This window comes from Squalius cephalus (assembly GCF_949319135.1).
Source record: "Squalius cephalus genome assembly, chromosome: 4".
Lineage (NCBI taxonomy): Eukaryota > Metazoa > Chordata > Actinopteri > Cypriniformes > Leuciscidae > Squalius > Squalius cephalus.
In genome coordinates this window covers 47,044,423-47,058,051 of record NC_137125.1, presented here as the reverse complement: position 1 = coordinate 47,058,051, position 13,629 = coordinate 47,044,423, and positions in this window count along the sequence as shown.

Below are 13,629 nucleotides of genomic sequence, written 5' to 3'. Positions count from 1 at the left end.
GACAGGGACACGTCGGTTGAGAGGATGCTGCTTCAGACATTGCAGACACCAGCCCCAGCCGCAGCTCCATCCACAGAGGATGAGCTTTTCTTCCAAAGCCTGCTTCCTTCCTTACAACGGTTGCCTCAACAACAAAAAGAATTTGTTAAATTTCAGATTCATAAATTGATTTATGAATCAAACACCGTGACACTGAATCTGGAGCCAGTATAAGGTTGGTAACCATTGCAAGGAAGGAAGTAGGCTTTGTCTGTTTTTTTATACAGTACGTTTAAATAATTTGCTCACCTCAAAAATGAAATTTCCTGCTAATTTACTCACCCTAATGTCATCCAAGATGTTCATGTCTTTCTTTCTTCAGTGGAAAAGAATTTTTTTTTTTTTTTGAGAAATCAATTTGAGAAATTAATAAAGAGGATCAAAGCTTAAAATTTATTTTCCACTGAGGAAAGAAAGACATGAACATCTTGGATGGCATTGGGGTGAGCAAATTATCAGGAAATTTCATTTTTTAGGTGAACTAATGCTTTAAGTTGCAGTTTATATTTTTTTTTGTTTTTCAATTCTCGAATGTTCACTAATAGGTTTTTAAAGTGTTAAAGTAATTTGTTTATTTTAATTTGAACTGTTTGTTTGTTTTTGTTTTACCAATATATATATATATATATATATATATATATATATATATATATATATATATATATATAATGGTAACAAATATGTGCCTTTCTATAAGCATGACTCAAGTATGACTACAAGTATGTTGGAGTAATTCATTTATTTATATCATTTTTGTGTATTTTTTTATCATCACATATGTGCACAAATCAGTTTAAGTATTAAAGCAGTTTGTTTGAGAATGAACTGATTGTTTTTGTTTTTATTTAATAAAAATATATTTAATATATTGTGAGGAACCAAGCAGCCAAGGAAGGAGGATCATAGAAATATATTCCAAAAAAATATATTTTACTGAATTCGAAAAAAATCATATACAAAAGTTTCAAAAAGGAAACAAAGTCCAAATCATCAAAACAAATGTTTAGGCCTATAAAAGAGATCAACAGAACAAACTAAACTCAAACAACTGAGTGCGTGTAAAGACAAACTGAACTGATCTCCCAGTTAAACAATCAGGGACACATTTATACAAATGGACTAGTCCACATTAACACATAAGGGAAGACAAAAACAACAACTTCACTAATACAACAACAAAATCAATACCTAGGTCAGGTAAATAATTACACTATAATTAAGTGCATAATTTTAACACAAATAATAAATCTAAGGAAAGAACAAGCAATTAAGAAAGAAAATACAAACACAAACATTTGAGAACCCCCCCCACAGTTAATCTGCTGGTTGGTAGCGGCAAGCGGAACAAAAATAGCGGTTGAGGCGGCATGCCGGCCCTTAATTCACGCGGACCACAACCGGAACTAGCCGAACCATCCGAAGCTCCAGTCATCCACTCCTCAGCAACACAACGGTAACTTAAACTCAAAGAAAGTAATATTAATAGATGCGTGTACTGCACAACACCAACTAAATTGTGTGCACTTCAATCAGTCAGTGATGTACTACAATGCAAATAAATATCTTAATGAGAAATAAACAGTGTTTGAGTCTTATTGCCAAATAAATATATAAACAAACTATTGAGAGAATAAAACGAAATAAAAACTGTGCAGGATAAATTACAAGAACATATGAATAAGTGTTTGTATGCGTGTGCAACATTACCGCTCACTGATGTGTGGCTGCATCGGGGCCATCACATATATAAATAAATTTAATAATAAATTTAATAACAATATATAGACACAGTGTAAAGTGCTTGTGCACTAGACAGCATCTTGCCATGCAACAGTTCCCTCTGCAGAGAAGTAGGATGTGAAGACCTCCCTGACCCTGACAGCCTCTCTAGCGGAATTGTTTGCAGAAAGTCTTCCCAGACCTGGCAGCGGCTCCACCTCACCAACTGGGATGATCCTCCTCTCCTCAGGTGTCTGGGATGTCCTGCGCAGAAAATTATGGAGAACGCAGGTGGCTTTGATGCACATCTCAGCAACATCCTGGTGGACCTCAATGGCCCGCCTGTACATTCTCCACTGGGATGAAAGGATCCCAAAGGCATTTTCAACCACCAATCTAGCCCGGGACAGACGATAGTTGTACACTCTGCGCTCTCTTGGAAGGATGCGCCCGGGGAAGGGTCTCATGAGGTTTTTCCGTAGTGGAAAAGCCTCATCAGCGACAAACACATGTGGCTGGGGTCCTCGGTGGTCAGCTCCTGGTAGTGGCAGGTCAGCAGGGAGTTGGAGGGTACCTGATTGTAGTGCTTTACCAAAAGTGGAGTTGGCAAGTATTCCACCATCGCTGGTTCTTCCGTAGCCCCCGACATCAATTACCCTGAAACAATATTGGGCATCCACAACTGCCAACAGAACTAAGGAATATGTTCCCTTGTAATTAAAAAACTGGGATCCTGAGTTGGGAGGTGCTTTGAGGACAACATGTTTACCATCAAGTGCACCACAGCAGAGGGGAAAATTCCACCTCTCTTCAAACTTTACTGCAATTGACCTCCACTCCTCTGTGGTGGGCACAGGCATGAAATATTCTACAAGACTGTCCCATATTGCAGCTGCAACATCAGGGACAATCATGGACACTGTAGAGACCCCAACACGGAAGCTGTTGGCAATTGTCCTAAATGAGTCACCTGTGGCAAGGTATCTGTAGCATAGAAAACATGTAAAATCAGTTTTGGTGCAGATTACATTTTTTATATGTTTTGGGTTGTTAGTATTTTATTACTATTTTTAATTATGTTACCTTAATGTTTTTTTTTTAATATAAAGTATTTAAAATAGGCTACATTTATGTAGCCTATATTTGAAGCAATAAATGTAGGCCTATTTTAAGTAGATGTTGGTAGGCTATATATTTTTTAATAGGTAGGCTATATTGAGAAGCTACAGTGCTGATCGATCCAAACTCCGTTCAGAAAATCTTTTTCCCCTTATTTTATGGCCTGACAAAATAGACTTATTAATTAGAGTCTATACAAATAAACATAATTCATTTGTTTCGGCATGTTTTCATTACATTGGACAATATATACTATAATTTCATACAATATATTGGAATTAAATCACAGCAAAAATGATAGATAGGCTATATGCTGTATATTTATTGGTATTGACGTTATTTTATGAAATTGCCCCGCCCTTACCTCAGACAGATGGAAAGGCGCTCCGCAGCTGAGACAGATCGCCTGTAGTTGGTGTCCATTCGTGAAATCCTGTCAGAAACCCTATCTAGCAAGGTATCAAACTGGGCACCCGTCATTCTCATATAACGCTGGAAGCGACTACCATCCCGGCGCAGTTCCTTTAAAAGACGGTGAAATTCACCAAGTTTAGTGCGTTTCTGGATGGTGCTGTGAACCCAGACACGTCGACATTTGGATGTCCTCCGTTTTTGGATCTTCCACAACAAATACAAAGCAGCAATACGTCTTATTCTAGACATCACGGAAACGTACGGCAGAAATAAAGTGTTGTTGTTGTTGTTGATACTCTTTTTGGCGGGATATTTATTCGCTAGTGACACGGACGCGCGAATGGATTAAAATGTGCAAGCGTCTAACTAGACGCGATAGACGCGAATTTGACGCTCTATTCGCGTTCGGTGTGAACACACCATTAGGGCCGTTACATAGTCAACGCGAGCAACGCGAGCTACGCGCTCCCGTAGAGTCATAGCACTGTGAACGCCTATCTATTTCGCTTCAAAAGCTCGCTTTCGCTTTGGACGCGCGAATGGATTCAAAATGTTCAAGCGTCGAACGAACTAGACGCGAATTTGACGCTCTATTCGCGTTTGGTGTAAACGCAGCATAATAACAGGCTGCGATGTCAAGATTGCAATGCTGGAATGTGTGTGTCAGAGAGAGAGAGGCGCGGGCGCGATCGAACAGTGAAAAAAAAAAAAAAAAACTTACTCCGTCATTTTGTTCAGGACATCGTTAAACTTATATTTATGTAAAACACAACATTGTGCTTTTGTCAAACTGTAACATACAACTGTCACCCAACCAAAATCACACAGACACACACACACTGACACACTTAAATGTATACCAGAGGTGTCAAAAGTATTCACATTCATTCCTCAGGTAGAAGTATAGATATATAACCACGTAAAGCACGGCTGCAGCCTGTGTGCTCGCAGAAAAGCGTAACGTCGAATATAGCTCTCTTTTGCATAATCACTCTTATTCAAATCTATCCATATGTCTGCTCTTCTCTTTCTCCCAGACGTTTTTAATTTTTTTAACGTTTTATGAGATATAGGCCTACATCAAGCGCATGCCAATAGGGAATGTGAAGGTACGTCACGCAGTGTTGCATTATGGGACGTGGGCGCCATCTTAGGAGGCACGATCTCTGTTTACCTTTTCGCCCCGTTGGTATGACATGTAATAGTTGGGTGTGTTTGACTAAAACGAGGTAAAATTGAAGAAAAATGGAAGAAATTGAAAGAAAAAGAGAAGGGACCCTATCGGGAGAAACTAAATGCCACTACCAAAAACGTTATTTGGACAAACTGTCCGCGATAAACAACGTTGATCCATATGATTTAGCAGCCCAAGACTGGATTACAGATCCAGACGCACTAACGTTACCTCCGCTCACAAATCTGGACATCGTTAACCTTGTTTTTGAATTGAGTGCGTACACTTTGCAGGAGTTTAAGAGCTATACATCCCTTTAAAATAGATTGATGTATCTTTGCCCATCCCAGTTTATGTGTAACGTTATCTAAAAGAGTCTTTGTGGATGCAATCAGTACAGAAACAGATAAAAGTCACTTAATGTATTTATTAAGCAGTTATACAAAACCTTGATTCACTAACATTTTAAAAGGGCATGTAAAAAGATGTACAGAATAAAGCAAATTGTTAATTGAAAACAAAATAAATATAATTTATTTGATTCATGCAATGTGGCTTTATCGTCTGTTAACATGAACCACAAAATCAACATAATTCATCAACTATCCTACAAGTCATCAAGGAATATACAATACACAACCTCTAGCTTTGTACAACTTTTAACAAACGTTTTTACAAACCAGTTGATTTAGCAGTCACTGCACAACACTTGGACACATGTTTGTAAGAGCACAGCAGACTATGACAACTTTGTTCAAGAACCACAGTCTCACCCTCACATGGCAGAACCATATTTATGGGAATTTTAGAAGACAATATTTTGTATTTGTTTATTAAAATTAAAATATTCTCATTATTGCGGCAACCCACGCGATCCGGCGCATTCTCGTCAGCTCCTCCATCTGCTTCCCGTGTTGTTTTTTCAAGGAAGGAAAGTGGAAAAAACGTATTCTGTTGTTCATTTTCCTCCCTGAACGATCGTGTGACCTGCTATGGCAGTTCTTGATCGAGCAGTACTGACCAACCATATCGACGTTACTAAAAATCTCAACAGAAAATCTAAACACAGCCTCCAACACATGAATTCACATACAGCGGAATAGGGCGCGATCCTTTCAATATGGCGGCGGACCAATAATGCAACACGGCGTGACGTCACCTTCACATTCCCTATGCCCTGCCCACAAGCGTTACCACAAACGCAGGACAAATTCTGACTCGATGTCTTCCCAAATCGTCCATATCTAACATTTTCGTCATAGTTTTTCCATTCAAAACTATTTTTTTATGTAGTTATCGTCTCGTTTTCGTCTGTGGAAAAAATGTCGATGACGAAAATTATTCGTCGACGAAATCAACACTGAATAACACACTGTCAGCTCGGAAATATACGATTCTATGCATGCATGCATGAAATTCAAAGTAATATTAATACTCACCTACAGCCTAGGCAATATTTAGATCCTCGAAGAGTCAGTCGATGAGAGAACTCCAACATGCCACCGATAAAAGCTAAAGCACAAAATGGAGAAGGGAAACCCCGTGCATTTGGCGCGATGTTCTTGCTCATAACCATAGACTGTAAAAAAAATATGGACGTAGTGTCCGTGACGTCACCCGTAGGTTTCTGAAGAGCATTTTTGAAGCCTAAAGTAGGCGGAGCCGGCCGTCGCCATCTTGGCCTTGCGTCACTCCCGGATAACAGAAAATGGGCAAAGAGGCGGGGCGTGAGTGGAGCTGAGGAGCTCAATTAAAAGTTCCTATTTTTGCCCTTCGAAATATTATAATAGTTAAAAGACATGGCTACAAGTGAGACGTGTATCGTAATTCTGTACTATTCTGCTAGTTGAAAATGCATTATGCAGTAACTTAATATTACTCTGAGAGTGTGTGTGTGAGACTTATGTGCATAACGTTACATGTCAGTCACTCTTTTTTTATAGTCTATATATGGTCCGTCAGCGCGGCATCGCTCGTCAAGTTCGTAGAGAGCTTATTCAGTCCATTTTAAATTCTGATTTTGGCCACCTCTCCATAGATATATTGCCTATAAATTTCAAGTAAATGCGCTAGAAAATCCGCGCTCATTCAAGGATGTGCATTTAACGTTATTGCATGGACGGAGAAAGCGCCGATGCCTGCAGATGCCTTTCATCTGACGGTACATAAGCATATTATAATCAATCTGTTCCGTGAGAGCAGAACGAACGAGCCTTTATTGACGTTTTTAAATCTGATAACTCCAAAAAGCAACGAAATTGTCAGACATCCATTAGTGCATGTTCACAGAGGAATACAGCGCTGGTTGTTCTCTCGAATGATACTCGACGACAACGGAACCCAAAGCCGTGGGCGAAGTAATGGGTGTTTTAAATTGTATGAAATAATCCTGAAAAAAAAGCACAAAACACTGCAGAGGTGGCAAGTTCAGCAGCTAAAATTTGCTGAGGTGAACTGACGGCTAGCAGACAAACGGCTAGCATTGACATCAGCGGCAATCCACTGTCACTCAAGTGGCCACACCCTTGCAGAACTTTAAATATTAATCAACTAAACGGAAGAGTTATAAAAAAATTCACCCCCCTCACAGTTGTCATGAAGGGCAAAATTAGCTGTAGGCTATAGACCAAAACCACATACAGACACCAGGCTGTAAACATGTTTTTTTCTGCTGTAAAGTTGGTCATTTTAACATGGGGGAGATACAGATTTGACTCACTTCTGACAACAGCCTCAAGCGGCCAGTCAACGAATTGCAGTTTAACTCACTTCCGTGTTGGTTTCAAGAGAGAGACGGGGAGGTTGCCGCTTGCTCATAACGCATGCGCAAACTATTCAGATCTTAGCATTGCCGTTCAACATAAAAAAGTTTATCCAGAAAACTTTGTTTAAAGTAACACTAAGTAACTTTTCAACCTTCATAATATATTTCCAAAACGCTTGTGATGGTACATCGACTTAAAATAGGTTGAATGACGCGTCTGCCATAGCCTGATGGGGTTTGTATAGTTTTTAATCGTACTTTTAAACTTCGGGGTTCGGGTAGTAACCATAGTAGTAACACCCGCGCACAAAAAGAACTACAAAATTCGACTGCTTTACGGCATAGGCTCTTCACTTCCCCCAACACGTCCTCGCATGCTGTTGGACTTGAAAGTAGGCTATATTGCTTATACTGTATATCACTCGGACAAGCTTTTTACTCGTTGGTGTGAGCTAAAAAGCACCTGGCGTTCTTGTTGATGGATTAGTAGACATCTTCGGAGGCTAGCTGTGCTTGTTCGATGTCCGACGATTTGTAACGCGTTGTTTATTCCCCAATCGAACTCGTGTAACTGTCTGTCACACCACGTTCTACCGTCCACAGCATTACTTGATAGACAAGAATGAGCATCAAACAGAAACAATCCGCTTACGGTGTGTTCGAGGCGCACATACAATACAGACTGTGCCGAGTCAGTTAAACAGGGCGCGCGCAGCTCTTAAAGGGGACACACCTTATTGCCACTCGTTACAGCTTCTATCCGACTGAACAGGGACCGGTATACAGGGGCATCAGGCTCAGGATCAGTGAGTGAAGAGACTGCTGCGTGAGTGGTATTTACGACAGTAACGTTAAATAAAGTAAAGTAAGTAGTCCACAGCGACTCTAGGGGTCGTTGTTTGACCAAAACGGAAATCCTACATAATGGGGCTTTAACATGTAGCTGTGACATTTTGGAGAATTTTGTTGGATTAACATGTAATTTTATGTAGATTCACAGTTATTCACAATACCTAATATATGTGACTCAAAAAGCACAGTATGCTGGACAAATGGTAATATTATTTTTTACAGTGCTGAAGAAACTGGCTCCTGTCAGTCCCCTAAAGAGAGAGAGACTCTCACAGCTGCCAATGACACTCACTGTTACCTTATTAGACACAACAGAGGAAATCATCAAACACAATCACTGACAAATCAGAGGAGGCTATTCTGATTTACACCATATATATCAAGAGAACATTTGCGCTGATGTACGGGACTCCTCCTCCACCATAAAAAAACACTTCACTGAAGATAGAATCATATCTTTCATAAGTCAGGATGGTGATAAAGTCTCACTAGAGATTGATAGAGAAACACTGTAGGTTATATTCAGCATCAAAGCCTGTATCCGTATACATACAAGACTGACTGATGACTGACTGCTCACTTACTGAAACTTTATTTCACACACAAAAATACTTGATCTTTGCTTTAAATATAAAAAATTATAAGAAGTTATTTTTTGTGAGTGACAAATGTGCATAATATTAAGTTTAATACACTGGTCTCATATTTTAACAAAGAGCACAATAAACAGCAAGTTAAAAATCATATAAAATGAATTGGGTTTTTCTGTGTACAACAAACAGAGGCTTATTCAGACAATATTTGTAAATAAACATTGGTTTCTGATCCAGAGGTTCAATGGCTTCATATCAAGCATTTGAGGATGTAGATGTGTTTAATACTGCAATGAGTAATACATCCAGCAGATAGCAGCAACACACTTATTTTAAAGAGAAGCCGACAAGAGTCTTGACCTTGTGGAAATAATTTGTTCAGAAATTGATAATTTCTCTTTTTACAGCTACAAATCTTTTTTTTTTTTTTTTTTTTTATAGTGCTAATTTCACTGAAGATTTATTTTACTCCTTGTCTGTACTCTGCAATGAGTGATATTTCTTGTAATTTTTTCATTTGGTAATTATAAATATAATTTAAATTAAGTGTTTATTAAATTAATATTATTAATAATAATTATAATTAATTATTATTATTATTATTATTATTGCATAGTCATATTGAATGAGGAAAATTGATTTTTTTTTTTTTTTTTTGTCCTTAGCTGATCACATGTCTGTTTGTAACAGATACAAATATCAATACAGCACCAAACAAAAATAGAAGATAAAACAAAGATGTGTTACAACACTCCCTGGCCTTCAACATTTTTATCCATTTTCCACATATTCAACTACATATTAGTTTAATTTAAGTTGAAGTTGCAGTGAACTGTTAAATACTGGGTTGTTCTGTTTAATAGTGATGTTCTGAACTGGTAAGAGGTTCAGTCACAGTCCTGTTGAATCATCATTTTTTGCCAATGAGCAAAGTACATCATTTCTCACAAGCCTCTGAAAAACGGTCCAATAATATCACTTTGAATTACAAATAATATATCAAATGAATTACAACGAATATGGCAAATTGAAAAAAAAAAGCACACAGATGAAGTTAATAAGAAACAACATGAAAGCAAAGCATATTCTCTTTCAGTTTAAATGTAGAAAATTTCCTAAATGTAATTGATCTGGCATATTTCCAAGAGTGGCATAAAATATTGATGAATTGCAACTAAAACTTAATATGCAGCAATTAAACTCTGCTCATATAAAAGCTGCATATAAAACAATGTGAGGTGGTGGGTGTGGTCACTGACTTAAACAGTCCCTCCCTTGCTCCTCCCCAAAATAATCACAAAAAAATAATGTATCAATTTATGTTTATAAAGTAACACATTGAACTCATCAATGTTTGAAATACATTAGAATATTTGGTAACACTTTATTTTACGGTGCCCTTGATACAGAGTAATTACTTAATTAATTACTTAGTAATAGACTTTGTAATAACATGTAACAAAATGTACTTAACATGTAACTAAGTTATGGAACAGCCTATACTTACAGATTGTAATTACGCACATGTAATAGGCAGCTACTGTTACACATGTGTAACAAGCCGAGTCTGTTACATACGTGTTACGGACTTGGTACACTGTAATTATGTAAGAAAGTTGTAGAACTGTCCCTGGTCTCCCCTACTTAGTATAACACAATGTAACAACAAGTACATAAATATGTTTGGCTACTAAGGTCTGCAGTTACACATGGTAAATGTGTATGTTCTGTAGCATTACTTGTATGTAACATAAAATAAAGTGTATCAAGATTGTACTTAAGTGCACTTCCTGTGTATCTACATATGTTATCCATATGAATTAACCCACTAGTTCATAGCTTAAATACATACATTAGCTTCCTAATTACATTGTAATTACATAATAATAATAAGCTACGTAAAATAAAGTGCATCAAGAATGTACTTAAGTGTACTTTGTGTATACATACCTTATCCATCTCTGCCTTAGTTTGATTTAACTTACTAGTTCACAGCTTAAATGCATGTAGTTTCCTAATTACATTGTAATTACATAATATTACACAGGGATGAGCTACGTAAAATAAAGTGTATCAAGAATGTACTTAAGTGTACTTCATGTGTATCTATAAACCTTATCCAACTCGGCTTGTTACACATGTGTAACAGTAGCTGCCTATTACATGTGTGTAATTACAATCTGTAAGTACAGGATGTTCCATAACTTAGTTACATGTTAAGTACATTTTGTTACATGTTATTACAACGTCTATTACTAAGTACCTAATTAAGTAATTACTCTGTATCATTCAGTGAGAGATAAAGCGGACACAATAACTTAACAAACAGATCTGTCACATTTTCACTCATATTCCTCACATTATTACTCCCTCTGATACAAATGTGTCAATCATTATTTTCAGAAATAAAACTCAAATAAATACACAGGATGAAAGGAGGAAACTATCTAGACCCAGGTGGAGGAAGATGAACTAATCAGGGACTAACAAACACAGGTGCATACAAGACAGAACATAATTGTGACATTACACCCCCCTTGGAATGGCGCGTCCTCGTGCTGTGATGACAAAGTTCAGGGTGTAGTGATGAGGCGGAGGCTCTGGTGGAGGGCGTGGAGCTGGTCACGGATGGTGATGAGAAGGTGTCTGGAGTTGCCGACCATGGTGAAGCTGAAGGTGGGAAGACCCAGGGCAGAGTCCAGACAGAGGGGACGGACTGAACCCTGGGACTGATCGGCAGAGGCGGAACCATGGTTAGTGGTGGAGGAACTGGTGGAGCAGAGAGGCTGACAGACCAGGGCGACATCGCAGGCTTGGAAGGCTGGTGCTGAGCCGCTGGTTTGCGGGACTGAGGGGGTGACGGGGACCCGGATGACCGGAGCTACGATGTGGCGAGCGAGGATGATGGGGAGGTCGGAGGAAGGGAGGAGCCAGATGAAGCCGTAGGGAGGAAGTCCAATGCAAAAGCTGGGCGTCGACCACTGGAGGCTGACCTGGAGAAACGAGGGAGCCCAGCGGAGCTTCCGAGCAGACTAGCCGCGGAGGCGATGAGGGAGCCGGGAGCCGAGGTGATGGTGACGGGCTGACAGGCCGAGGTGGAGATATGGGCCTGGAGGCCCGAGGTGCAGCTGGGGGCTCGGCCTCACCCCAAGCTGGTGGAGGGGAAGCCCGAGGCACAAAAGATGAGCTGTACGGAGTGAGCAAGGGTGGGGACTAGGGAGGGAATAGGATCCACGGACCACAGGTCTATCAGGTCCGCTCCTGGCTCTGAGGTGGACTGACCTGCCTGCGTCAACTCGGGGGCCTTGATGTTCTCAGTAGTGATGTTATAACATACATATGTATACATATGACACTGAAGCTTCAAAGTGCGTATCGAGTACGCAGCGCAATTTCTCATAAATGTCTGTGCCGGAGCGCGTATTGTTTTCAGAGAAACACGTGATCAATGAAAAATGAAGCCTCACTTTCTTTCCAGTCATGTGAATGCTTTGCTTTGTGTGTCGGAATGTTTGAACCCAGACCACTAGCCTACTCTACAGGTTTTTGGAAGTTTAAGTTCATTTACTATCTTTTTTTTTAATAAATAAACCTATAGCCTATGTTACATGATCATATATTCTGCCATATAAACAGCAAATAAACCATAAAATAATTATACCACCATTTACTTGCATAAAGTAACTCTCTTGGTATTTTTATAATTAGTATTAATATAATTGTTACATTAAATTTATTGCCACACTTTAATATGTGAATTATATTATCAGAAAACTGAACATTTAGCGTTTAAATGTCACTGTCAGGCTTTTATTTGCACTTAATAGATAAAACAACGGCGCTGCACTCGGGTTTATGGCTGCTATAACTTTGACCTGCCACAAGATGGTGCTGTTTTCAACACTCTTGATGCTTCGAATCTTTCCCCGAAACAATCGGGGGAAAGCCTCAGTGCTTCATGTGGCTTCATTTGCCCATCCCTAGTTCTCAGAGCCGCGTTTCCACTGCAAGGCCAGTGCGAGCCAGGGATTTAAACGGGTCGTGCCAGGCTAATAGCCTCGGGCCTGTAGCACCAGGCCCAAAATCTGCTGCGTTTGCACTGTCAGGCCAGACGCTCCACAGAAAAAAAAAAGAAAACCTCAAAATGTTTATTATAGATACAGTAAGACACAAACTCACCTGTTCACCGCTCATTTTCCTCAGCTGTAGGCAAATGCAAGCGCGTTTCAAATCATTGCCAATGCTTCTCCCGGGAGACTAGCGGTAAATTAATCCCTATATTTTAGCGTCATCTACTGTTTTAGAAGAAGTTGCCTGGACACATTTGTGAGAAAATCGAGCCAAGAGATCTCATAAAAAGCCAAGTGTCTCACAATCGTAACAGACAGATATGCATTTGTGTGCACTATTTGTTCAAAAGCCCACATGCAATTTGTAGGATGGTTTGTATTTATTTGTGAAATATTATCAAGGCTCATTTATTTATAGGCTATTTGTAAAACACTATTTGTTACTCCACTGCGTTTTTGCTCAAATTGGCCTTTGTATTTGAACATTGCTTTCTGTTTGTTTGTGAGGCGAGTTTTCCTTTGCAAAGCAGATCGAGTTTGTTTGCAAAATGCTGGATTTGTTTGTTTAATTACAGAAATATATCACAGAAATGTATTGATTTTTTTCTTTTTCTGTACAAAAAACACAATGTGTTGAAATACATATTTTCAGCCTTCCCAATTTCCCCCCCAAAATAAAATAACATTTCCATGCACATAGTCTGATTTTAACCCTTTAATAGAAAATATAGACATCAATTCAAAACAACAATTAAGCAAATCTAAAACAAATACATGAAACAAACAGAGTCTCTACAGTATATTAAAAAGCTCTGTTATAAACACTGAGGATTTAAGCTCAGAGTTCATGCCATGTGTTACTTTCTGACTGTCAGAAACTCCTTC